Raw genomic sequence first — 25,643 nt, 5'->3', positions numbered from 1 at the left:
ATCTCCATGCTTTGTGTTCTAAAAATCACAGATACCACATTACACCCAACTGATTTAAAATAAAGTCTCAGCAACATTGTGGGCTTTCTCTGCGTGTGTCAAGCTGAGAGATATTGTATGATACCTCCATAATATATTGATTGGTACCAAGTGCTTATTAAAGAACTAGGGTTTTTTCCCCATTCTTTCCTAATTCACATAGTTTGTTTTTAAAGAAGTCGACTGGTTTGGCTTTCATGTCTGAATGTCCTGTTTCCAAGTGACTTTTAAACTTTGGTGGTCCTATTACCTTGTTTGACAGGTCCTCAGGTCCTCTGGCACTGTCAAACTCCTCAAGTACATTATTGATCAAGATCACTATGGAATTAAATTTTTCAGAAGCTGTCATCATACTTCTGAACGGCCACCTTTCTAATTCTCTTGGTGTTGCTTTCAACGGTTTCTTCATCTGTGGTTTTCCTTTTCAAACTTCCTGTCTGCAGGTATCTATTTTGGGCTGTCCTCAAATATCTGGGTTCACTCTCTATCTGAAAGTAAGTTTAGAAAGAAGAGAAAATATTATTATGTATACGTAAGTAATCAGAAATGGCCTTAAAACGCCCTTTTGAAAACTGGCATTGCTTGGTACTCACTGCCTCAACCTTTTTAAATTTAAAAGTACATTGAAAATATTTTTACCCACATCGAATTAAAATACTTACAGGTCCTTTGCAGTCCTTAGACAGCTCAAGTAAGTGAAAGGAAAAGAGAAATCTTGTATGATGCATGATCAGTTTACAGTGATTCAGATTCCCTTCTCTTGATCTCTAGAATTCCACACTAGAAAAGAAGACACGAGATCGAGAATCAACCTTTCCCCAGCTTCTCCCCAACTTTTTTCCATGCACACATAAGGGCCGTTTCCACACTGCTTACCTTCCCTCGGAACAACCCGAAACATCGCGCAAAAAATGCGGAAGATCGCGTTTTCTCATGCGAGATTTGTGCAATCTTCCGCATTTTTTGCGTGATGTTTCAGGTCATTCCGAGGGAAGGTAAGCAGTGTGAAAATGACCAAGGTGACTTTTTTTAAAAAAAAACACTGTTGAGTTGCCACTGATGAGTCTTATATGTGTTCAGAATTTTTAGTCCTCTATGACTTCTCCCTCCCCTTTCCTTTCCCTGGGCCCAGATTGGTTGGTCACTTGGTGGAAACTGCTCCCAGCTCTCCCTGTTGTTTTTTTTAATGAGAGAAGGGTCATAACACTGTGATGTCATTTCTCAGACAGCTGTATTATAAAATCAAGTCTGCAAATTCATAACCTCGCAAACTGTGCCTACGGATTACATTTTTATCACCAGACCGACTCTTTGACATTAGAAGGAGCCTGAAATGAATCCCAAGCAACTGATCATCCAACCTCCCCTACCCTCACTCACACACCTTTTTTAATTAAGGGAGAGTCGCAACGTTGTTACATTCATGCATTCTGCTCCTTTAAGCACAATGTCAATCCCGTTCCCTGATGGCGATCTACATTCTCCACCGATAACTCCTTGTATTTACTTCTTTACCCATTTCCTTTCATTACAACTGGACTCATGAACACAGTGATTTGGAAACAAGGGGTGGGGCTTATCTTAAGAATCCACCCTCCCCATCTCAAAACAGTGTCATATGATGTGAGGAGGCCAATGAGAACACTGTCTTGTTTGGGCAGCAGCATTTTAACATTTTGCTCTGGCAGAGAGGAACTGTTTTGCATCAAGCAGACAATTCAAACCACACCAGAGCGATCTGCTATGGAAACAAGTATGATAAGTACTTTGTAGGTTCCCCCCTAGAACTCTGCTGCTAATTGCCTCTCCAGAATTTTTTTTAAAAAAATAGTAGGCACGGGACTTCCCAATCAGTGAATAAAGGGACAGGGAGAAGGAGGTGGATGGTGGACACACTGTTGTCGAACACTGCAACATTATGAGAAAAACACTGAAATTGTTTTTAAAAAGTGACATTGGCTCCAGCTCCCACAAAAAGCAGCCTCAAACAGACACATCTCAACACATCTGGAATAAAAAGCAGACACCAAATCACTTCAACATTATGCAGAACAGAATGCTAGGACCTCAAGCTGATTCAGGACCAATCAGGTGAATACTTAAGAGTAGAGATGGGCACGAACAGCAATACGAACTAAAAAAACCCACAAACAGCGCAATCTGCTGTTTGCGAACAAGCTGTTCATGAGGCCCCATTCTAAACAAACAGGTGGTCGTTGCAAGCCTCGTTTGTTGTTGTTCGTTGCTGTTCGTCAAGCCAGACAGTCTGGCACCTGCAATCAATTCCCATGGCAACTCAGGCAGGGATGAACTCTGTCTGAACTCCTGCTGTTGCCCTGGAAACTCCAATCTAAGCCCAATTTAGCTTGATAGGCAGGTCTTCCTTTCAAGTGTGGAGCTCCAAATTTGTTACAACAAGGGAGCAAAGAGCAGGGGGGAGGGGGGCTCCCAGCTCTGGCTTTCAGGGAGAGACAGCTGCTGTTAGAAAGACTGCTGTTAGGTGAGTGCATTGGAGCTTGAATTTTCTTTGTGTGTGGTGGGATAGGGATCTACCCCTTCAGGTTCCAGGGCTGCTGCCAGGCTCTGGGCCAAGCTATTATTTATTATTGGTACATTTCCTACTGCCTGCTCAGGTAGGGTTTCTGGGAGTGGTGCAGTAGGGATCTTGATGGCTGGAAGAGAGCCTGCTGGCCCCCATGAACAATGAACATGTTCGTGACAGGATCATGTTCGTCAGTGTTCGTTGTTCATTGTTCATGGATGGCAACGAACAATGAACACCATGTTCGGTTTTTTTCTGTTCGTGCCCATGTCTACTCAAGAGTCTCTCTACAAAGACATTTTAGAGTCTCTCTATACAAGATATCTTACACAGGGACGCTCAGGTGACTTACTTTCTGTGTGATTTTATATTCAAGTACGCTCTGTCTCCCCAGCAGTGCATATGTATCCAGAATGGAAGAATAAATGTAAGATCTTTCACTTGATCCTACTCATGTAAGATGTCTTGTGTAGAGAAACTCTTACACGGGGATGCTTAAGTGACTTACTTTCTGTGTGGTCTTATATTCAATTCAATTCAAGTACCTTTAATGGCATACAAAGATCTAAGACAGCAAACAAGTCACTATAAATTTACATAAAATATCAGAAGTCAATATATTTATACAAAACTTGTATGAATCTTAAGCACACCCACTAAAAACTCCACAACCACTTTAGAAATCGCTGTATCATTATCCTTTAACAGAAAACGACAAAAGGATAGATTGTCCTGGTGTTCAATACGTTTCGGCAACCTCTCAAACAGCATTCTCCACAACTTATCATATAAATGGCATTCCAAAATTATATGCTGGATGGTATCTGGGCAGTTGGCTCCACACAAACAATGTCTTTCAGAAAAGGGGACTTGCTGGTATCTCTCCTGAAGGACATTGGAGGGAAAGGCATTTAGTCTGGCCAACATGAAGGCCCTATGACAGCCTGGGGTCTCAAGATCATAAAAATACTGCGGAATTCTGCCAACATATGTAGTCAATCCTAATGCAGCTGAGGAGCAAACAAAAGGTTGGGCTGGAAATAACTTCTGTTGCTCCCAATCTAGTAGGTGCTGCTTAACACCATTCAGGATATAGGCCTCATCAGACATAAATAGGTCCTCCACAGCAAGTCCCATATTCTTAAGTTTACTCAGTATTCCTGCTGACCATGCCCAGGAATACTGATCCCTTTTCAAATAGGTTAAAAGACTAGAAGGCTCGGCTCTAAAATAAATTTTGAGCCAAAATTTAAAGGTAGTGATCCAAGCCCTTGTCTCAATCAAAGATTGACCCAATTCCACACACAAAGCAAAATAGGAAACACAATTTGGGACACCAAAAATTTGCCTAAAGAGTGTTGCTTGGATATCCTCCACCTTTCTGTTAAAAGCTAAAATCCATATAGGTATACCAAAGAGCATTTGAGCTAAAATTTTTGCTTTAAAAACTTTTATGGCTGCCGGGACACATTGGTTACCCCTAGAAAAATAAAATTGTTTAATTTGGGAGGCTGTGCTCTTAGCCAACTTTATTGATCTCTCGTGATGTAAAACCCAGCTAAGATTGTAGTTAAAAGTAATGCCCAAATATTTAAAAAAATTTATTTGCTCAATTGGAAAGTTACCAATCGACCATTTCTGAGGGCGCCAGCTTTCTGAAAAAAAACACAACTTTTGATTTGGAATAGTTAATAGATAGAGAGTTAAGTTGACAATAATCATAAAAAGCATCCAAATATCTTTGTAAACCAACTCTTGTACATGATAAGATGGTTGTATCATTCACATACAGTAACAAGGGTACAGCAAGGCCTCCTAATTTAGGTGGATGGCCATTGATAAATCCAAGGCATTGTGCCAAATCATTTATAAAAAGATTCACGAGGTGTGGGGCCAACACACATCCCTGTTTGACCCCCTTCCGCATCAAAATCTTTTCAGTTAAAAGGCCCTTATTGGAATATTTCTCTTGACAAGATGTACCTGTATGAAGTTTTTTCAGTAAAAAAAGTAAACGAGGGTCAATACCCATATCACTTAGCTTGGACCACAATTTATCTCGAACAACAGAATCAAATGCACTTTTTAAATCTATAAAAGCCACATAAAGTTTCCTTTTCCCTGAGTTCATGTATTTTTCTGCAAGAAAAGCTAATAAACTAACATGATCTAAGGTGGCCTTTCCCTTAGAGAAACCTATTTGTTCAATACCCACAATATTATTTGATTGTATCCATCCTTTTAGATGCAGTTCCAGATGTTTTGCATATACTTTGCCCAAAATTGATAATAGACTAATGGGGCGAAAATTCTCAGGCAAATCCATTCCTCCCTTCTTATAAATTGGAACTATTATAGAATTGAGCCAAGCGTCTGGGAGGATACCATACAGATCAATCAGGGTAAACAATTTGGCTAGTGGTGGAGACCACCAATTAGCAAACTTCTTAAAGACCTCCGCAGGAAGGCCATCTGGTCCCGGAGCTTTGCCCATTTTCAAATCCCTCAGCAATTCACCGACTTCATCCAGTGTCATTGGAGGCCAAACTGGTACATCGATAAGGCTGATGACTTCAGTACAGGGGGAGGGAGAAGATGGGTCCTCAAAGATCTTAGAGAAATGTTCAACCCATAGCTGGGGTGGAATAGTTAGTTCACTAGTAAAATTATATTTATCACTAGCTGCTATTAATCTCCAGAAGGTTTTATTATCTTTCCTTTTAATCGAGTTATACAATTGATCCCACTTGTTCTGGAAATAGGCTTTCTTTTTATTTATAATTAAGTCTAAATAGACTTTTTTATGTTCAAGATAAGTAACTATTTTCCCTTTCCCCCCTGACTGTTGAGCTGCTCTAAACCTAGCCCTTAGTTCTCTTTTCTGGGTTAAGCAGTCCAAATCAAACCAGCTGGTTGCAGTTACCACCTGGCTCATCGGTTTAGCTTTAGAATTACAATTAATCAGAGCAGAAAATTCTGAAAAAACGACCTCATAGTCATCAGAATTCATAATCTGTTGTCTTAACCCAAGTATCTTCTCTGTATCCAGAAGGTCAGCAATTTCCCTTTCCTGCCCTATGGACCACCTAATCTTTTTCAAGATGTTAGCGGAACCTAATTCCCTTTGTGGTGACAAAGCCTCATTTGCCGCAAGGTCCAATCTTAGGAGCACTACTACAGGCAGATGGTCACTTTCAGTACGCAATGCTACTGGTGTGGTCTTATATTCAGGTGTACTCTGTCTCCCTAGCAGTACATGTCTATCCACAATGGGAGAACAAGTGTAAGATCTTTCACTTGAGCATCCTTGTGTAAGATGTATAGAAAGACCCTCAGAAGCTCTAGCTTAAAGTGTGCCACACGGTATGGACCAAAGTCTAAATGAGGAAGGAATGGCTTTAATATGAACAGCAAATAAAACATCTTATATAACAGTCTCTACGCTCTATTCTAGATTACACCAGGGTTGTGTAGGACAAGTCTCCAAATCACTAATTCCTTAACAGTATTAAATACTTGTAAATTCTACCACTATATACTTTGTCACATTTTTGGAAAGCAGGAAGAGTTAAGAAGATTCGATAGCAAGAATGAATGGAGGAGGACTGATGAAAGCAGAGACAGGAATCAGTGGGGGAGGAAAAACCGATGTGCAAGATTACGACTACCATCACCAAAAACTGTTCCATTGATTTATACTTTCCATTGATTTTCCAAATTCCACACCGTACCATAAGAACTTCCTTGGAAAACAGCTCTTTAAAACATCTTAACAACATGTTTGTGGAAATTACCATTTTTCTCTCTGCTTTTTTCCTCACCCCTCCACTACACTCTCTTCATACTCTCTCTTTGCCTCTACTGTTTCCAGAAATGCTCAGATTACACATAAAAACTGTTCTCACATAAACTCCCAGACCTCCGTGTCAAGGGATCTTTTGTCTGTGCCTGAAACGAGCATAATCTTGGGCTATACCTCAGGGGGGGATTCAGAAAGGCAAGCTGTGAGGAACATAGTCATTGAGTTTTAATCTTTATTAAACATATAAAAATAACAGAAGAAACGTTTTGGAAATTACTGAGCTATGAGTAACTAAATGGCATATAGAATTACATAAAGATTTAGAAAATGAAAAACTACAAATGATTCTTAGAGGAAGCCTTCCCAGTTATACTAGATATCCCTCCCTCAAGCTGGTCTAAAGTCAGAACACACCTTTTGTACACAGTCAGAACTGTTCTCACATAAACTCCCAGACCTCTGTGTCAAGGGATCTTTTGTCTGTGCCTGAAACGAGCATAATCTTGGGCTATACCTCAGGGAGGGATTCAGAAAGGCAAGCTGTGAGGAACATAGTCATTGAGTTTTAATCTTTATTAAACATATAAAAATAACAGAAGAAAAAGCGGGAGAAAGCAGGTAGATTGAAAGAGCAGTATAAGTTACTACGTTTTGGAAATTACTGAGCTATGAATAACTAAATGGCATGTAGAATTACATAAAGATTTAGAAAATGAAAAACTACAAATGATTCTTAGAGGAAGCCTTCCCAGTTATACTAGATATCCCTCCCTCAAGCTGGTCTAAAGTCAGAACACACCTTTTGTACACAGTCAGAACACACCTTTTGTACACAGTTACAATTGTATAGTATTCTGAGAGAGAGAGAGAGAGAGAGAGAGAGAGAGAGAGAGAGAGAAGATGCCAACCCCCAGATGGAGATCCCCTAAATTGCAACTCCAGATGACAGAGATCAGTTCCCTTGGAGAAAATGAATGCTCTAGAGGCATTATATCTTGCTGTGGTCCCTCCCTTCCCCAAACCCTTCCCTTCTCAGGTTCTACCTCCCAAATCTCCAGATATTTCCCTGCCTGGAGTTGGCAACCCTAGATTGGAGGCTTTTCTCTCTGAGGTGCCCTTGGAGCAAAGAAAAAGGTAAATTTGGGGAGCAATGATGCTAGGAAGCAATGAAGAAGGAAGAGAAAGTAGTTGAAAGAAGCAGAGCAGAAAGTTTCATACACTGCCTGATCCTCCAGTCCTGCACAGAACCAAACTAGATGTAACTTTTTTATGTGCAAAAATAGTGTTGGGGGAGAGGAGAGAGATTTCCCCATTTCTGATACTCCATGTGAAGGTATTATGTGCACATATTTCCCACCCACACACACACTTTTCACATGTGACTTTCAAAGCTTGTTTGTGTTCTTTTTAAAAAGAAGCCATTCCCCACAGCTCCTGTATGATTGTGCGGAGCATGAGGTGGCTCTATGGCAAACTTATTAAAAATGTAACATCCAGTTTGGCTTGCAGTTGCAGAAGTTCCAAGGTAGTGAGCATGGAAGAAAGTCCAGGTGGAAGAGAGAGTCTCTGTCCTGTGATTTCAGTGACAAAGAAACAATCTTTGGAGAACCTTAGTGAAGCCTTGTCTTGTAATGGCAGAGGAACAATCTGAGATGGAGAACGAAATCCAATTTGCTCATGCTGGGATGCCACCTTTATACTGTTTTTCCTGGTCATTTACTACTGGGGCCAAATTCTACTGTTGGACCAAGAAAAAGGGCAGAAAATGTCCAAAAATGGTCCTAAGGAAGAAGAGGAGTCCTTGTACCAGGTGAGCCAGAGGGGAAGGTGGGGTGATCCAGGTGGGATGATTAAATTACCTGAGTGGCAAACTTGATTAACGTATGTTAACGAAGGCCTCAAGATGGCCGATGCCTCTAGTTTCACTTATCTGCATTGTAAAACAGATTCTGGTATGGTTTTAGAAGGTTAATTATTGTCCTGCAGCATTGTGATGATTTTAAGTGTGTGTGTGTGTGTCTTTAAAGGCTTGGTGTGGTACAGATGAAGAGTGGGGGTGAAAGAGAGGGATGAGTGAGTGAGATGACTGGCTGATGACTGAGAGTGTGGGCGGAGTGAACTGCTGTTTTTAGTTACTGAGCAGAGAGAACATTCAGTCTGGGCAAAGCAGGCAACCTGTGTGGAAGCCTGAGGGGATTCTTCTAGTTCAATTAGGCAACCTGTGTGAAAGCCTGAGGGGATTCTCACTCTAGTTCAATTAGGCAACCTGTGTGGAAGCCTGAGGGGATTCTCATTCTAGTTCAATTAGGCAACCTGTGTGGAAGCCTGAGGGGATTCTCATTCTAGTTCAATTAGGCAACCTGTGTGGAAGCCTGAGGGGATGGATTCTCATTCTAGTTCAATTAGGCAACCTGTGTGGAAGCCTGAACTTTGTGTATCTGTGAGAGAACACTCATTCTATCTGAAGCAGGCAAACTGTGCGCGCGCCTAAGAGTGAAAGTCTATATATATTTGAGTGAGAGATTAATTGATCTAAAACAGACAAACTGTGTGTGCACCTGAGAAAGTGTATGTATATCTGTGTGACTGAGCCTATGTTAAGAAACTTTAAGAACTCAGAACTATCCTTGAAACCATCAAGCTTAAATAATAGTGTGAATCCAATACACTTCTTGTAAAAATAAAAGGGGTTTTTTTTGTTCATCCTGGAGTATATGTTATTCCCATATCCCGTTCCTTTCCTCAGGGCCACATAGTCCCATGAAGGAGCCTGATGCTTGGGCACATTATTAAAGGGGAAATTTAAATTAACTAACTTGGAATATAATTCCTGGTGGCAGCAGTCTACTCAGAGGATGTAAGAAGAGAGTTAAAGGCAAAATCTAACTGAAAAATAAAGAGGGTTGCAACAAACACTATATTGCTAATCATGACCAAAAATTTGAGTCCTCAGGAAGCCTAAATATAGAGCCATTTTCACATGAGGGCTCCCAGGGAATCCTGGCAAGTGGCAACACCTTGGGAGTTAACTTTCCCATTGTCTGTAGACTGATCTTAGTTTTTCAATTGTTTTTCAGTCAAACATGGAGTCACTCCCACAATCTCAAGCAGTGTAAAGTTCAGAGGAGCTCAAAAACATAGCTCCTGACCCAGAGCATCTTTGATAGCAACACTAATTAGGGTTGCCAGGTCCTGTGGGAGCTCACCTTATTGAAGTACTTCTGGCACCAATGTGATGATGTCACTCTGCGAAGCGCAGAAACACTCCCGTGGCCAGCACAATGGTGTCACTCTTGGAAGTGATGTTGTTGCACCCTGCAGGCTTGCCCGGGAGATACTTTGCCTCCTGGGCCCATTCCCCACATCTTTCCCCCACCAGCCAGGTGAGTGGGGGGGGCGAAGACTGGGAGCAAGGGGTCCCCCACCCCCACCAAGGAACTGGCAGCCCTAACATTAATCCCTGCTCTAACCTACTCTCTGCCTCAGCCTGCCCCCCATTGCCACCACCACCACCGTTTTTTCACCTTCCCCAACCTTTTCATGGGCCACTCCCAACAACCTTTTCCTTGAAAGATCCACTTGAAGGATCTCCAAGACCCCTGTAGACTATGAACCAGTTTAAGAACCACTGATTTAAGCCATATAGATTACAAAACAGTGCCATCCTAAGGAGAGTTAGGGTTAAGCTAGACATGTAAGTTTTTAAAGAGTTAGGTCTGGGTTCTGGTGGGGAAGAGGACATAGAACCAAAACTTCATGGCATTGCCACAGAGCAAAAATATGGATTTCAGGTACAGATCTTCTTAATTTTTACACACACACACATCCCAATAGTGTAAAATCATACATCGCATTAATGCCCAAGGGCATGCCTTCCTCCTAACAGATACAATGGGATCCAGAAATGAAACTTTTCTGTAGCAACAATAGAAGCAACTTCAAGAGATTTGCTGTCTTTATGGTATTCCAAAGTGTGTGTGTGTGTGAGAGAATTTTTTTGTCTTCAGATTAACCTTGGATCGCACTGATTGAGATGCTTGGAGCCTGTTCTCTAATTGCTTCTGATGGTACCATTTCACTGTTATTATCAGAATCTTTTATATTTTTAAAATGTATCTATCTATCTTCTGGTTACCATTATAAACCATCTTGCACATCAGGAAAGCAATCCAGAATTTTTATAAAAAAAAATAAAAAAAAATAGAAGACTCGCCCAGTTCAATTATCTGACTATAGATTCAAAGCAGATAAAGGTTCTTCTTCATGTTAACATAATTAACTTGCGGAACTCTGCTGAAATAAGTGATGACTTTCAACAAGAATTAGACAATTTGACATAGACTGGCCTGGTTTGGCGTTCGTGAACTGGCGGGTCGTGGGATGCGCATTTTTCACAGACACAACGACTTTTGGGCTGGTCCATTGGTCCATGAAACCAGACATCCTGGTGCCAAGCAATCAATTCTCTAGGTAACATAGGGGAATCACCTGCAGAGCTTCTGCTGCCATTGGAACACACCCATCTTAGCCTTGAGAACCTTGATAGGCAGCTCTGGCTGCCAACCAGAGAGCTCCCATTATTCTCTATGAGAGCAAGCAGTGTATATAACACCCAGCGCTGAGCCGTGGTTTCACTTTCCAGCTGGTTACCAAGGGAGGAACTGTTTGTTGCGAGAGTTTTTTTGGATTGCACCAGAGGAAGGCTTGGGGTTTGTGCTGCAGCAAGACCCATTGGGTTTCCTTGGCTGAGGGCTCACTCTTCTGTTTCCTTTTTTTCCTTTCAAATCTTATTTGCTTGTGGGGTGTTGGGCTAGCCTAGGGCTCTGCTGATTGCAAGCCAATGCAAGTCAATTGGCGTTTGTGGCTCCTATTCTATCTACTGGACGTTTCCTGGGGGCAGCTGCTTTGGGGGTCTGTAACTCGGTCCTCCGAAATACAATCTTGGCCAAACTTTGAGGGTGGCTGGAGGAGAGCCTGCTGAAGACTCACTGTGAGTTTGGCATCTCTGAGTGTGAAGGGGGCAGTCCTAGGGCCCTCAGAAATGATGGACCACTGACTGACAAACTGGTCTGCGAACCAGGGTGGGTCCATGAAAAGTTCGTAGTCCATGGTCCATGATCCATGAAACGCGATGGACCACGATCCAACAGTCTGTGTTTTTTTCTCAGTCCGTGCCCGCCTCTAGTTGCTGCCCATTGCTGAATTCTATCCCATCAGATTTTGCCATCCACTGATACATGGGTTACTTCAAGAAGTATTAGGCATGGCCATACCTTTCAAACCAGAATTGTTCTTATTGAATATTATGTCGGAGGGGGTAGAGAAGGAAAACGGGTATTTGATGCTTCATGTAATTATGGCCAAACCGGGGCTCTAAGAGATTAAGAGCCAAAAATATACTCTAATTTTCTGTATTACAAAGTGCAAACAGTGCAATAAATACAAACATGGATACAGAATATATTATATAAATTTTGGAAGTGCAAAAATACAGAGTCCAAACATATATCACAATATTTTGTTGTCCGGAAACATCAGAAAGGTTTTTATAAAGTGCCAGTTGCCAGTTGTCAGTACATCAAAGGGAGCCGGTAGGTAGGGAGTTGTGCACAGTACTTATATATTCTCACAGTCCAAAATCATGAATGTAATTAGACGAACGCCGACGGGAGTTTGCTGGCAAATATCATTAACCCGTTTCGTGAGTACCACGACTCACTTCCTCCTGGGCTTAAAACAATTCGGACTGGTCATACTGTAAAAAGAAATTGGTTATAAACATCTAACATTAACTACAATAACATGAAGTAAAAAGTAACAAGGCAAAATCACTTACAGTATGTTACAAGCACAAGGCATACTCTCCTACCACTCCACACTTTCCTCGGACATGTGATGAGTAAAGTGGACCACAGGTTGAAATAATCAAAGAGAGGAGGGGCTAATCATAACCAGGAGGAGGATTTTTGCAGAGCTCTCAAAAACTTACAGAAAACTTACATTACACCCATCTCAAGATGGGGAAACTATAGAAAACAAGAAAAGTTGATTTCTGAGTTCAAACCATGAGGTGACAGCGAATTTAACCGGAAAATCCATTTGGATTCTAATTGGAGCAGTAGTTTTACCATATCTGTAGTGAAGGGGCGATCAAGTTGCTCAATTACAGAAACCTTAAATTCATTATATGAGTGTTTCTGTAAATGAAAGTGGTTAACAAGGGGAGCCTCCCAAATTTGATTCCTGATCCTAGATTGATGTTCTTGGATCCTTGTCCTTAAAGGACGAGTCGTGCTCCCTATGTATAGTAAGGGACATGGACACTGAATAACATATATCACATTTATAGACTTGCAGTTAGAATATCCTCGGGAAAGATGATCAGGTAGTATTTGCTGTATCTTAACCATAAGGTTACACACACTACATGAGCCGCATATAAAGTGGCCCTTCGGCAAAGTGCCGCCGGATGGATTATTAGAGAACTCTGATCTCATAACTATGTCCCCAATGGACCGTGTGCGTCTGTAGCCTACCGCTAGCCCTGCTTCACAGCCATGGACACCACTAATAATGTGCCAGTGTTGCCTAATAATTGATGTTATATGTGGGGCCAAAGTGGTGTATTCAAGACCCCATTTAATTCTATCATCCATCCTGGTTAGCCTAGGTGTTAGTAGATCGGCCCGATCAGTGTTATCGGCACGTTGTATAGCTCGTTCAATAGTCTGCTGAGGGTATCCCCTCGCTCTAAAATTTTCTTTCAATTTACGGCCACTAGATTCATAGAAGCAGGGATTGGTAGAATTCCGCTTCAGTCGTAAGAATTGGCCCAGGGGGATGTTATCCCTTAGACTCCTTGGATGGAAGGATTGATAATGCAAATATGAGCACCGGTCCGTCTGCTTCCTGAAGGGGCGTACTGCCAGTCTGTTGTCTTTTTCCCGATAAATGGTAACATCTAAGTAATGTAAGCTATTGGTGCTGCCGGTCCATGTGAATTTAATGTCAGGGTGGAGGGAATTAAACCATCTCCCCAATTCTTCAGCAACGTCTCTTTTCAGTAGGACAATGATGTCATCTATGTACCGCCTGTACAAAAGAATTAAATCTTTAAAGGGGTTTTTTTTATCGTCAAACACCCATTTACTCTCTAGGGCGGACATAAAAATATTCGCGATACTAGGCGCTGCCGCACATCCCATAGCCACCCCCTTCTGCTGGAGATAATACTGCTCATTAAATTTAAAATAATTCTTCTCCAGAATAATATCTAGGATGTTCAGAAGGAAAGGGGTGGAGGGCTGTTGCGCCTCGCGTAGTAGAAGGGCGTCTTGCACTACCACTCTCGCCTCCTCGTGAGGAATGGAGGTATACAGTGATCTCACATCTAAGGACATGAGATATATAGAGGGCGGAACATCCATGGGCTCCAAAAGTGAAATTAAGGTAGTAGTGTCCTTCAAATAGGCTGGCGTATTGACTACTAGGGGCTGTAGAAAATAGTCCAGGAAACGTGAAAGGGGTTCCAGGATAGAATTAGAGCCGGAGATGATCGGCCGGCCGAGGGGAGGGTGTCCCGGTTTGTGAATTTTCGGGAGTGTATAGAATACAGGTATTCTTGGACAGGGGTTAATTAACGCGTCCCTAGTCTTCTTATCTATCTCGTTATCTCCCAACCCCTCGTCCAAAACAACTTTAATGATGCGTTGGATATGGACTGTAGGATTATAAGATATTCGTTTATATTCCATCTCATTCCCCAACTGTCTATTGCATTCCTGTAGGTAATCCAAAGTATCCTGGACAACTATGCCTCCACCTTTATCTGCCCTTTTGATAACAATCTCTCTATCGTTTTTGAGATTCTGCAAAGCCTCCCATTCCTGTTTAGAAAGATTATACCTTTTATATTGGCGTGCAGCCTCCAGTTTGGTCACATCACGTAGTACAACTTTTTCAAAACTCTCAATCATGGGATCAGACACTGTAGGACAGAAGGATGACTTATAAATAATTCCAGAAGTGGGAGGAGGATTCCCCGGAGAATCCTGGAATTATTTATAAGTCATCCTTCTGTCCTACAGTGTCTGATCCCATGATTGAGAGTTTTGAAAAAGTTGTACTACGTGATGTGACCAAACTGGAGGCTGCACGCCAATATAAAAGGTATAATCTTTCTAAACAGGAATGGGAGGCTTTGCAGAATCTCAAAAACGATAGAGAGATTGTTATCAAAAGGGCAGATAAAGGTGGAGGCATAGTTGTCCAGGATACTTTGGATTACCTACAGGAATGCAATAGACAGTTGGGGAATGAGATGGAATATAAACGAATATCTTATAATCCTACAGTCCATATCCAACGCATCATTAAAGTTGTTTTGGACGAGGGGTTGGGAGATAACGAGATAGATAAGAAGACTAGGGACGCGTTAATTAACCCCTGTCCAAGAATACCTGTATTCTATACACTCCCGAAAATTCACAAACCGGGACACCCTCCCCTCGGCCGGCCGATCATCTCCGGCTCTAATTCTATCTTGGAACCCCTTTCACGTTTCCTGGACTATTTTCTACAGCCCCTAGTAGTCAATACGCCAGCCTATTTGAAGGACACTACTACCTTAATTTCACTTTTGGAGCCCATGGATGTTCCGCCCTCTATATATCTCATGTCCTTAGATGTGAGATCACTGTATACCTCCATTCCTCACGAGGAGGCGAGAGTGGTAGTGCAAGACGCCCTTCTACTACGCGAGGCGCAACAGCCCTCCACCCCTTTCCTTCTGAACATCCTAGATATTATTCTGGAGAAGAATTATTTTAAATTTAATGAGCAGTATTATCTCCAGCAGAAGGGGGTGGCTATGGGATGTGCGGCAGCGCCTAGTATCGCGAATATTTTTATGTCCGCCCTAGAGAGTAAATGGGTGTTTGACGATAAAAAAAACCCCTTTAAAGATTTAATTCTTTTGTACAGGCGGTACATAGATGACATCATTGTCCTACTGAAAAGAGACGTTGCTGAAGAATTGGGGAGATGGTTTAATTCCCTCCACCCTGACATTAAATTCACATGGACCGGCAGCACCAATAGCTTACATTACTTAGATGTTACCATTTATCGGGAAAAAGACAACAGACTGGCAGTATGCCCCTTCAGGAAGCAGACGGACCGGTGCTCATATTTGCATTATCAATCCTTCCATCCAAGGAGTCTAAGGGATAACATCCCCCTGGGCCAATTCTTACGACTGAAGCGGAATTCTACCAATCCCTGCTTCTATGAATCTAGTGGCCGTAAATTGAAAGAAAATTTTAGAGTGAGGGGATACCCTCAGCAGACTATTGAACGAGCTATACAACGTGCCGATAACACTGATCGGGCCGATCTACTAACACCTAGGCTAACCAGGATGGATGATAGAATTAAATGGGGTCTTGAATACACCACTTTGGCCCCACATATAACATCAATTATTAGGCAACACTGGCACATTATTAGTGGTGTCCGTGGCTGTGAAGCAGGGCTAGCGGTAGGCTACAGACGCACACGGTCCATTGGGGACATAGTTATGAGATCAGAGTTCTCTAATAATCCAACCGGCGGCACTTTGCCAAAGGGCCACTTTATATGCGGCTCATGTAGTGTGTGTAACCTTATGGTTAAGATACAGCAAATACTACCTGATCATCTTTCCCGAGGATATTCTAACTGCAAGTCTATAAATGTGATATATGTTATTCAGTGTCCATGTCCCTTACTATACATAGGGAGCACGACTCATCCTTTAAGGACAAGGATCCAAGAACATCAATCTAGGATCAGGAATCAAATTTGGGAGGCTCCCCTTGTTAACCACTTTCATTTACAGAAACACTCATATAATGAATTTAAGGTTTCTGTAATTGAGCAACTTGATCGCCCCTTCACTACAGATATGGTAAAACTACTGCTCCAATTAGAATCCAAATGGATTTTCCGGTTAAATTCGCTGTCACCTCATGGTTTGAACTCAGAAATCAACTTTTCTTGTTTTCTATAGTTTCCCCATCTTGAGATGGGTGTAATGTAAGTTTTCTGTAAGTTTTTGAGAGCTCTGCAAAAATCCTCCTCCTGGTTATGATTAGCCCCTCCTCTCTTTGATTATTTCAACCTGTGGTCCACTTTACTCATCACATGTCCGAGGAAAGTGTGGAGTGGTAGGAGAGTATGCCTTGTGCTTGTAACATACTGTAAGTGATTTTGCCTTGTTACTTTTTACTTCATGTTATTGTAGTTAATGTTAGATGTTTATAACCAATTTCTTTTTACAGTATGACCAGTCCGAATTGTTTTAAGCCCAGGAGGAAGTGAGTCGTGGTACTCACGAAACGGGTTAATGATATTTGCCAGCAAACTCCCGTCGGCGTTCGTCTAATTACATTCATGATTTTGGACTGTGAGAATATATAAGTACTGTGCACAACTCCCTACCTACCGGCTCCCTTTGATGTACTGACAACTGGCAACTGGCACTTTATAAAAACCTTTCTGATGTTTCCGGACAACAAAATATTGTGATATATGTTTGGACTCTGTATTTTTGCACTTCCAAAATTTATATAATATATTCTGTATCCATGTTTGTATTTATTGCACTGTTTGCACTTTGTAATACAGAAAATTAGAGTATATTTTTGGCTCTTAATCTCTTAGAGCCCCGGTTTGGTTGTTTTGATTGCTATTGGTACCGGGGCCGCCCGTTGTTGTTTTTCTGAACTATTTGGGGCATGGCTGATTTAGCGGAGTGCTTTGCATTTTCTATTGAGGAGAGGGAAGCAATTTTGTCTAATAATTCATCCCTTTTGGGGACCGATTCCTGCATCCCTTTGGAGGATTGGTCAGCGTTAGAACAGTTACAATTAAAGAGATGCCGCCTCCAACTCAATGCGGCTTCTTTAACTGATTATTCACTTCACAAGTTCATACCGCGTGGTCTGCGTATTCACAAACCACCTGGGATGTTTAAAGAGGACGAAGAGTTTAAATCTAGATGGGCAGCCATATTAAATAAATGTGCTTTTGACCTGATGCTTCTCTTGATCAAAACCTCGAATGCTCAGGCTGAGGTTTTGACTATAGATATCGATAAGGCTGAAACAGAACTTAAATCTAAAGTTTCTCAGGCGGAATTCAATCTACGTAATCAGGACATTGAACGCCGTATTAATGAAAGCAAAGAGAAGCTTAAAGAGCTTAAGGTCAGGAAATTCGAACGTGACAGGAGAGACTATACATCTGGTAGAATTTACCAGTGGAAGGAGGATGGGTATCAGAGGCCACGTAAAAGAGTTTCTTGGGCCACAAACATTGCTTCGAACCCTGAGTTAGAGACTACGGAGCCCTCAGAAACAGATACGTCCGGAGACGAGGGCTCCAGTACACGCAGTCTTAGATCGCGTAACATTCCCTCTAGGACTTTTTTAGGCAGGGGCTCTTTTCGGCAGAGACGCCTATACAAGAAAACATAGTATTCAACCTTTCATCACGGACTCTAACTGGCGTTGAATTATCTGCTTTGAACAGAGGTATGGGCTTTGTTCCAACCCCTAGCTACAATGCGTTTCAAACTAGGATTGATCTTTTTAAGCTTGTACGTTTGATTAAACTCAGGAACCTGTTCGGGCCGGGGAATCCTCCTCCCACTTCTGGAATTATTTATAAGTCATCCTTCTGTCCTACAGTGTCTGATCCCATGATTGAGAGTTTTGAAAAAGTTGTACTACGTGATGTGACCAAACTGGAGGCTGCACGCCAATATAAAAGGTATAATCTTTCTAAACAGGAATGGGAGGCTTTGCAGAATCTCAAAAACGATAGAGAGATTGTTATCAAAAGGGCAGATAAAGGTGGAGGCATAGTTGTCCAGGATACTTTGGATTACCTACAGGAATGCAATAGACAGTTGGGGAATGAGATGGAATATAAACGAATATCTTATAATCCTACAGTCCATATCCAACGCATCATTAAAGTTGTTTTGGACGAGGGGTTGGGAGATAACGAGATAGATAAGAAGACTAGGGACGCGTTAATTAACCCCTGTCCAAGAATACCTGTATTCTATACACTCCCGAAAATTCACAAACCGGGACACCCTCCCCTCGGCCGGCCGATCATCTCCGGCTCTAATTCTATCTTGGAACCCCTTTCACGTTTCCTGGACTATTTTCTACAGCCCCTAGTAGTCAATACGCCAGCCTATTTGAAGGACACTACTACCTTAATTTCACTTTTGGAGCCCATGGATGTTCCGCCCTCTATATATCTCATGTCCTTAGATGTGAGATCACTGTATACCTCCATTCCTCACGAGGAGGCGAGAGTGGTAGTGCAAGACGCCCTTCTACTACGCGAGGCGCAACAGCCCTCCACCCCTTTCCTTCTGAACATCCTAGATATTATTCTGGAGAAGAATTATTTTAAATTTAATGAGCAGTATTATCTCCAGCAGAAGGGGGTGGCTATGGGATGTGCGGCAGCGCCTAGTATCGCGAATATTTTTATGTCCGCCCTAGAGAGTAAATGGGTGTTTGACGATAAAAAAAACCCCTTTAAAGATTTAATTCTTTTGTACAGGCGGTACATAGATGACATCATTGTCCTACTGAAAAGAGACGTTGCTGAAGAATTGGGGAGATGGTTTAATTCCCTCCACCCTGACATTAAATTCACATGGACCGGCAGCACCAATAGCTTACATTACTTAGATGTTACCATTTATCGGGAAAAAGACAACAGACTGGCAGTACGCCCCTTCAGGAAGCAGACGGACCGGTGCTCATATTTGCATTATCAATCCTTCCATCCAAGGAGTCTAAGGGATAACATCCCCCTGGGCCAATTCTTACGACTGAAGCGGAATTCTACCAATCCCTGCTTCTATGAATCTAGTGGCCGTAAATTGAAAGAAAATTTTAGAGCGAGGGGATACCCTCAGCAGACTATTGAACGAGCTATACAACGTGCCGATAACACTGATCGGGCCGATCTACTAACACCTAGGCTAACCAGGATGGATGATAGAATTAAATGGGGTCTTGAATACACCACTTTGGCCCCACATATAACATCAATTATTAGGCAACACTGGCACATTATTAGTGGTGTCCGTGGCTGTGAAGCAGGGCTAGCGGTAGGCTACAGACGCACACGGTCCATTGGGGACATAGTTATGAGATCAGAGTTCTCTAATAATCCATCCGGCGGCACTTTGCCGAAGGGCCACTTTATATGCGGCTCATGTAGTGTGTGTAACCTTATGGTTAAGATACAGCAAATACTACCTGATCATCTTTCCCGAGGATATTCTAACTGCAAGTCTATAAATGTGATATATGTTATTCAGTGTCCATGTCCCTTACTATACATAGGGAGCACGACTCGTCCTTTAAGGACAAGGATCCAAGAACATCAATCTAGGATCAGGAATCAAATTTGGGAGGCTCCCCTTGTTAACCACTTTCATTTACAGAAACACTCATATAATGAATTTAAGGTTTCTGTAATTGAGCAACTTGATCGCCCCTTCACTACAGATATGGTAAAACTACTGCTCCAATTAGAATCCAAATGGATTTTCCGGTTAAATTCGCTGTCACCTCATGGTTTGAACTCAGAAATCAACTTTTCTTGTTTTCTATAGTTTCCCCATCTTGAGATGGGTGTAATGTAAGTTTTCTGTAAGTTTTTGAGAGCTCTGCAAAAATCCTCCTCCTGGTTATGATTAGCCCCTCCTCTCTTTGATTATTTCAACCTGTGGTCCACTTTACTCATCACATGTCCGAGGAAAGTGTGGAGTGGTAGGAGAGTATGCCTTGTGCTTGTAACATACTGTAAGTGATTTTGCCTTGTTACTTTTTACTTCATGTTATTGTAGTTAATGTTAGATGTTTATAACCAATTTCTTTTTACAGTATGACCAGTCCGAATTGTTTTAAGCCCAGGAGGAAGTGAGTCGTGGTACTCACGAAACGGGTTAATGATATTTGCCAGCAAACTCCCGTCGGCGTTCGTCTAATTACATTCATGATTTTGGACTGTGAGAATATATAAGTACTGTGCACAACTCCCTACCTACCGGCTCCCTTTGATGTACTGACAACTGGCAACTGGCACTTTATAAAAACCTTTCTGATGTTTCCGGACAACAAAATATTGTGATATATGTTTGGACTCTGTATTTTTGCACTTCCAAAATTTATATAATATATTCTGTATCCATGTTTGTATTTATTGCACTGTTTGCACTTTGTAATACAGAAAATTAGAGTATATTTTTGGCTCTTAATCTCTTAGAGCCCCGGTTTGGTTGTTTTGATTGCTATTGGTACCGGGGCCGCCCGTTGTTGTTTTTCTCATGTAATTATGGCGGCAAGAATAATATATGCGAGGTATTGGAAGAAGCTAGAGATACCATTGAAAGGAGAAGTGATAGAAAAAAACTTAGAAACAGCAGAAATGGATGTCTTAACAGACTTGATAAAAGAACAAAGTAGGGGCGATCTGCAGAAAAGATGGACACCCTTTCATAGATGGGTTAAATCAAAATATGGAACATTAAGTATAGAATATGAAGATAGGAGAGAATACTTACAGGAATTAAGCAGGGTAGCCTTACAGGAAAACTAGGTTTTGGATAAGGAAAAGAAGATATAAAGAGGAAGGAACTGTAGAGATGGAAAATGAGTATAATATATAGCTTGTTGTTATTATCGCCTTTGATTTCTTATGAAGTTGTGCTTGATATCCCCTGGTGTGATGTCTATGTGTATATGTATGTATTCTTTTTGAAACCAATAAAATAATAATAATAAAAAACGATTTTGCCATCCACAACTACATAATGAACCTGTTCAAGAAGAAGATTTCTTCTGTTTCCTAGTTGCAAAACAACTTCTCCTCCCCACAAAGTTCCTTTCACTAGAGGAAAGCCACAAAGCGTGCTTTAAGTAAACATTTGACTCAAGACTCTCTAGATAAACTCTGTTCAGTTCGCATTCTGTTTAGTCTCCTCCTACCAAGATCATAACAAAGAACTTCACTCAATTCAGCTTCTACTTTTCCTGCTTTGTTGGTACGAAGAAAGAAAAATCTGCTAATCCAGCTAAATGATAAACAAACGGAAAAAAGTCTCTTTTTAACAAATGGGTTTTAGTAACTTCAAGAGACGCAGGAGTTCTGGGATCAGATATGTGTTTTTTTATGGTGGAAAAGCAGCTCTGGGAGGGTCAAGGTGGATTTGCACCATGGTGTTGTGGGGAGGGGGAACCCACATGCTATCACCCCAATACAAACCTCCCATGAAGTCGGTAAGGAAAAAGACAGATGAAAAACCAGCACCCAAAGCCCTTTTTTTGGACATGGTATAAACTAGTAATATGTGTCCTCGCCAGATACTAGATCCCGTCCCATACATACCATCTCATTAGTCACAAAAAAACATTTTATTTCTAAAATGACATGAATATAACTTAGTACAGAACAGACCTGCCGCACAGGCCTCTCCCCACATCCACCTGAGCTCTTGGTATGTATAGCTGCTACCCACACTGATCCTTGAACTTTCTAGGTTCCTGGTTTTTATTACTTCTGCAATTTATAGCAGCATTGGCAGGCAGAGGGAGTGACCACCGCCACCCCCATCCTACAGCACCACGCCCTTGATCCAATCCTCCCCTCCCTCTGGACAAGGAAATGCTAGGAAACCTCATTGTGTTTTTTTTTTTCCTGGTCAGGTTTACTTTGGCCCTCATACAGATGTATTTTCTAAGCACACAAACCTGCGGAATCCTTATTGCCTCTAATCTATGAAGTAGTTGATTCTCATATACGGAAATGCTCTCAACAGGCTCCTGAAGGTATAAGTTTGCAACTTTGGTTCAGGCTATTGTCTGTGCAGGCCTAAGAAATCTCTACTTGAGATGCCTGACACGTGAAGAACACATGTCGGGAGATGCAATGGTAGCCACTGCCAGGAAGGGTAGTTTAAAAAGCCGGCAGCAGGGCAAAGGCTTTGCAATACACTGGAGCTGTGTGAAGGGGCTGTGAAATGCCAGAAGGGAAACTTCAGCCCAAGCCCAGCTCTGGAAGGCAGCTCCAGCCTATTTCCATTCCTCACTGCCCTCTGGTTGTGACAGGGCTGGTGCGCCCATTGAGGAAGGTCCGGCCCCCGCTTCGAGCACTGAGGTGCCAAAGGGGGCGCCAGAGGGGGCGCTGGGGGCAGGGGTGTGCGCCACGGAGCTGGCGTGCCTGGCCCGCAGCTGCTGCAGCCTGACAGCCCTCCCGCCCCACACTGCTGCCACTGCTGCCAACATGCGCCCCTGGCCGGGCACAGCAGCCACGGACCAGGTGCGGCAGGTATCTGAGGTAGCATGTGGAAACTCCTCAGCCACCCGCCACAGCCGACTGGGTGTGTGGGCAGCCTCTGCGCACCATCCCAGCCGCCCGCCAGCCAATGGGGCCAGCTTGCTGCATGATGATGTCTGTGTGTGTGCGTGTAGGGGCAGCCGCGAGTGCCAGAAATCCTGGCACCGCCCCTGGTAGAGCCTTTGGGGAAGCAAAGATGAAATTAACAAACCCTCTGAGGAGCAATCTCCTCCAGCTCCATCTTTTTAAACTACTCTTCCCAGCTAACATTTCATCTCCTTACACTTGACGAACACATACCAAGGCATCTCAAGTCTCTTAGACTTGGCATGTTTTGAGAAAAAAGTCTCTTGGCCTGCTAATTGGATACACCTGTGGGTCATTCTGTTCCCTTGAGAAATGCCCTTGAGAAGGTTGGAGCCTGGTAGCTGAAGTCATCTGCTATCTGTACTCCCCATCGTTTCTCATGCTATAACACCAATTAAGCATCTGAGTCCTGATTGGTTCCTTGGTCTGTGGGCTGACCTCCTCAGACTTCATTGTCTCTAGACAAATCTCAACCTTTACCTTTCCAGTCATTATTGTCTACTACTATGTATGTGAGAGAGATCTTCTCAGTTCCATGCCACTCTATCAGCATGTCTAGAGTTGGCTAGCATGGATGAACTCTTTGCTAATGCCTTAGTAGGAACAACAACTTAGAAGCAAGTTAGAGAATTGCTAGATATCTAACTTGCAGTATTTTATTCAGATAGATTGTATTTATAATAGCAAAGCCTTATTTGTTTTGTGCCTTGCCTAAAGCGATTCCTGCTTTGCCTACGTTCCTATGTTTTTTCTTGAATAAATGACAATAATATATTTTACCTGCCTGTGTCCAGAGTTAGAGCCAAGCTACAAGTAACGCCTGACACAGGTTGGACACTTGTCAGCTTTCCTCAAGTTTTGATGGGAAATGTAGGCATCCTGGTCTTGCAGCTGTAATGGAGAGCCAAGCTGTAAAACCAGGATGCCTACATTTCCCATCAAAACTTGAGGTAAGCTGACAAGTGTCCAACCTGTGTCAGGCATCACTTGTAGCTTGGCTCATAGTTGCCTAAGGTATACACGCACTCAAAGAGGACTCAAGACTGAAAGCCTCACAAAAACAGAACAGATCTGTCTGGGTACTTCTAAGGGTCCTAAAGCAGCTGCAATTCCACATTCAGGAAAGGGAGTGAGGGTCTTCCATTCAATCTCTTGTATAGTGAAGTCAAACTTCCTGTCCTGAATAGAGATGGGCATGAACTGAAATATGAACCAAAATTAAGCACGAACCAGGACGGTTCGTGGTTTGCGAACCACAATTCGTCAGATCCCATTGCTGATGAACCGCCATGAACTTTTAGGCTGGTTCATTTGGTTTGTTTTTTAGTTCGTCACTGCAGGCAGCCTGGTGCCAATCAATCAGTTTCCTAGGCAAAAGGGGATGGACATCCTGCAGGCCTTCTGCTGATCCGGAAGGGAACTTCTGCTGGCCCAGAAGTAACGTTTTCACGAACCAAAAGAGCTGGTTCGCGAACCAGGGGCAGGTTCATGAAAGTTTGTGGTTCGTGGTTCATGAAATTTGACGAACCACGAACCACATGGTTCGGGTTTTTCCCAGTTCATGCCCATCTCTAGTCCTGAAGTACGTAACAAAGGAAAGACAATCTCCTGTAAAAAATTAACACTAAACTCAGAGTGACCCTCAAAATTCCTACTCCCACCTCTCCCCTCAGAACCACATGGCTGAAAAACCTGAAAGCCAGACCTCTCTGATCTGGTCAGTTGAGTCTAGTCATCACATGCAGCAGATCAAGGTGGTAGAATCCTGGGGTGGCAAAATGGGCTGTACCATTTTAGGCTGCATGTGGAAAGGTCACACATTTCCTGTGCTTCCCCATGCTTCCCCTAGGACTCTAGGCTAGCTCTTCACGTGCTGCACTAGCTTTCCACTTGAGTGGAGACTACTAATATAGGAGAACTTTGAAAAAGTTAATCCTATTGAGGTGAATCTAACGAGCTTTTCTGCTGGTGAAAAAAAGAGGAAGGAGTCTCCTGTGACCATGCAATGGCTTTGACGGGGCTCATGAGTAGACATGGGCACAAACAGCATTACGAACAGAAAAAGCCCATGAACAGCCTAATCTGCTGTTCTCGAACAAGCTGTTCATGAGGCCCCATCCTAAATGAACAGGTGGTCATTGCAAGCCTCCTTCGTTGCCTTTGGTAGCCTTCGTCAAGCCAGACAGTCTGGCACCTGCAATCAATCTCCTTGGCAACTGGAGGCAGGGAGGGACTGAACTCTGTCTGAACTCCTTCTGGCTTTCCTTCTGGCTTTAACCTTTCAAAGTACTTCCAGCAGAGAGTCTGTTTTTGCCACTGTGAAGAGAAAATGAAAGCTAACGGGGATACCCATGGATCATGCCTTTCCCGGGGTGCAATCTCTCTGAAACTTGGGGGGTTTTCAGAAGACAGTGAGGACTATGTCCCCTGAACATTTGATGGGTATTGGACATTGGGAAGGTCACTTTTGTAACCCCTCAAACTAGCTGCCAGCAGACACTGCTGTTTTTGCCAAGACAGGGCCCCTTAAACTATCAGCTGGCAGGCGGCAGGGGGGAATTCCCCCCTGCCCCCTGCCAGCTGATAGTTTAAAGGGATCCTTAAAGGGCCAGGTAAGTGGGTTTGAGGGGAGGGGGCTGGGTGGGGGGGTGGTTCTGGCCCCCACAAACAACGAACAATGAACATGTCCGGGAACAGTTCATGTTCGTCCATGTTCGTTGTTCATGGATGGCAACTAATGACAAACAGGGTGTTCGGGGG

This window comes from Eublepharis macularius, chromosome 8 (genome assembly GCF_028583425.1).
Source record: "Eublepharis macularius isolate TG4126 chromosome 8, MPM_Emac_v1.0, whole genome shotgun sequence".
Lineage (NCBI taxonomy): Eukaryota > Metazoa > Chordata > Lepidosauria > Squamata > Eublepharidae > Eublepharis > Eublepharis macularius.
This window is presented reverse-complemented; position numbering follows the sequence as displayed.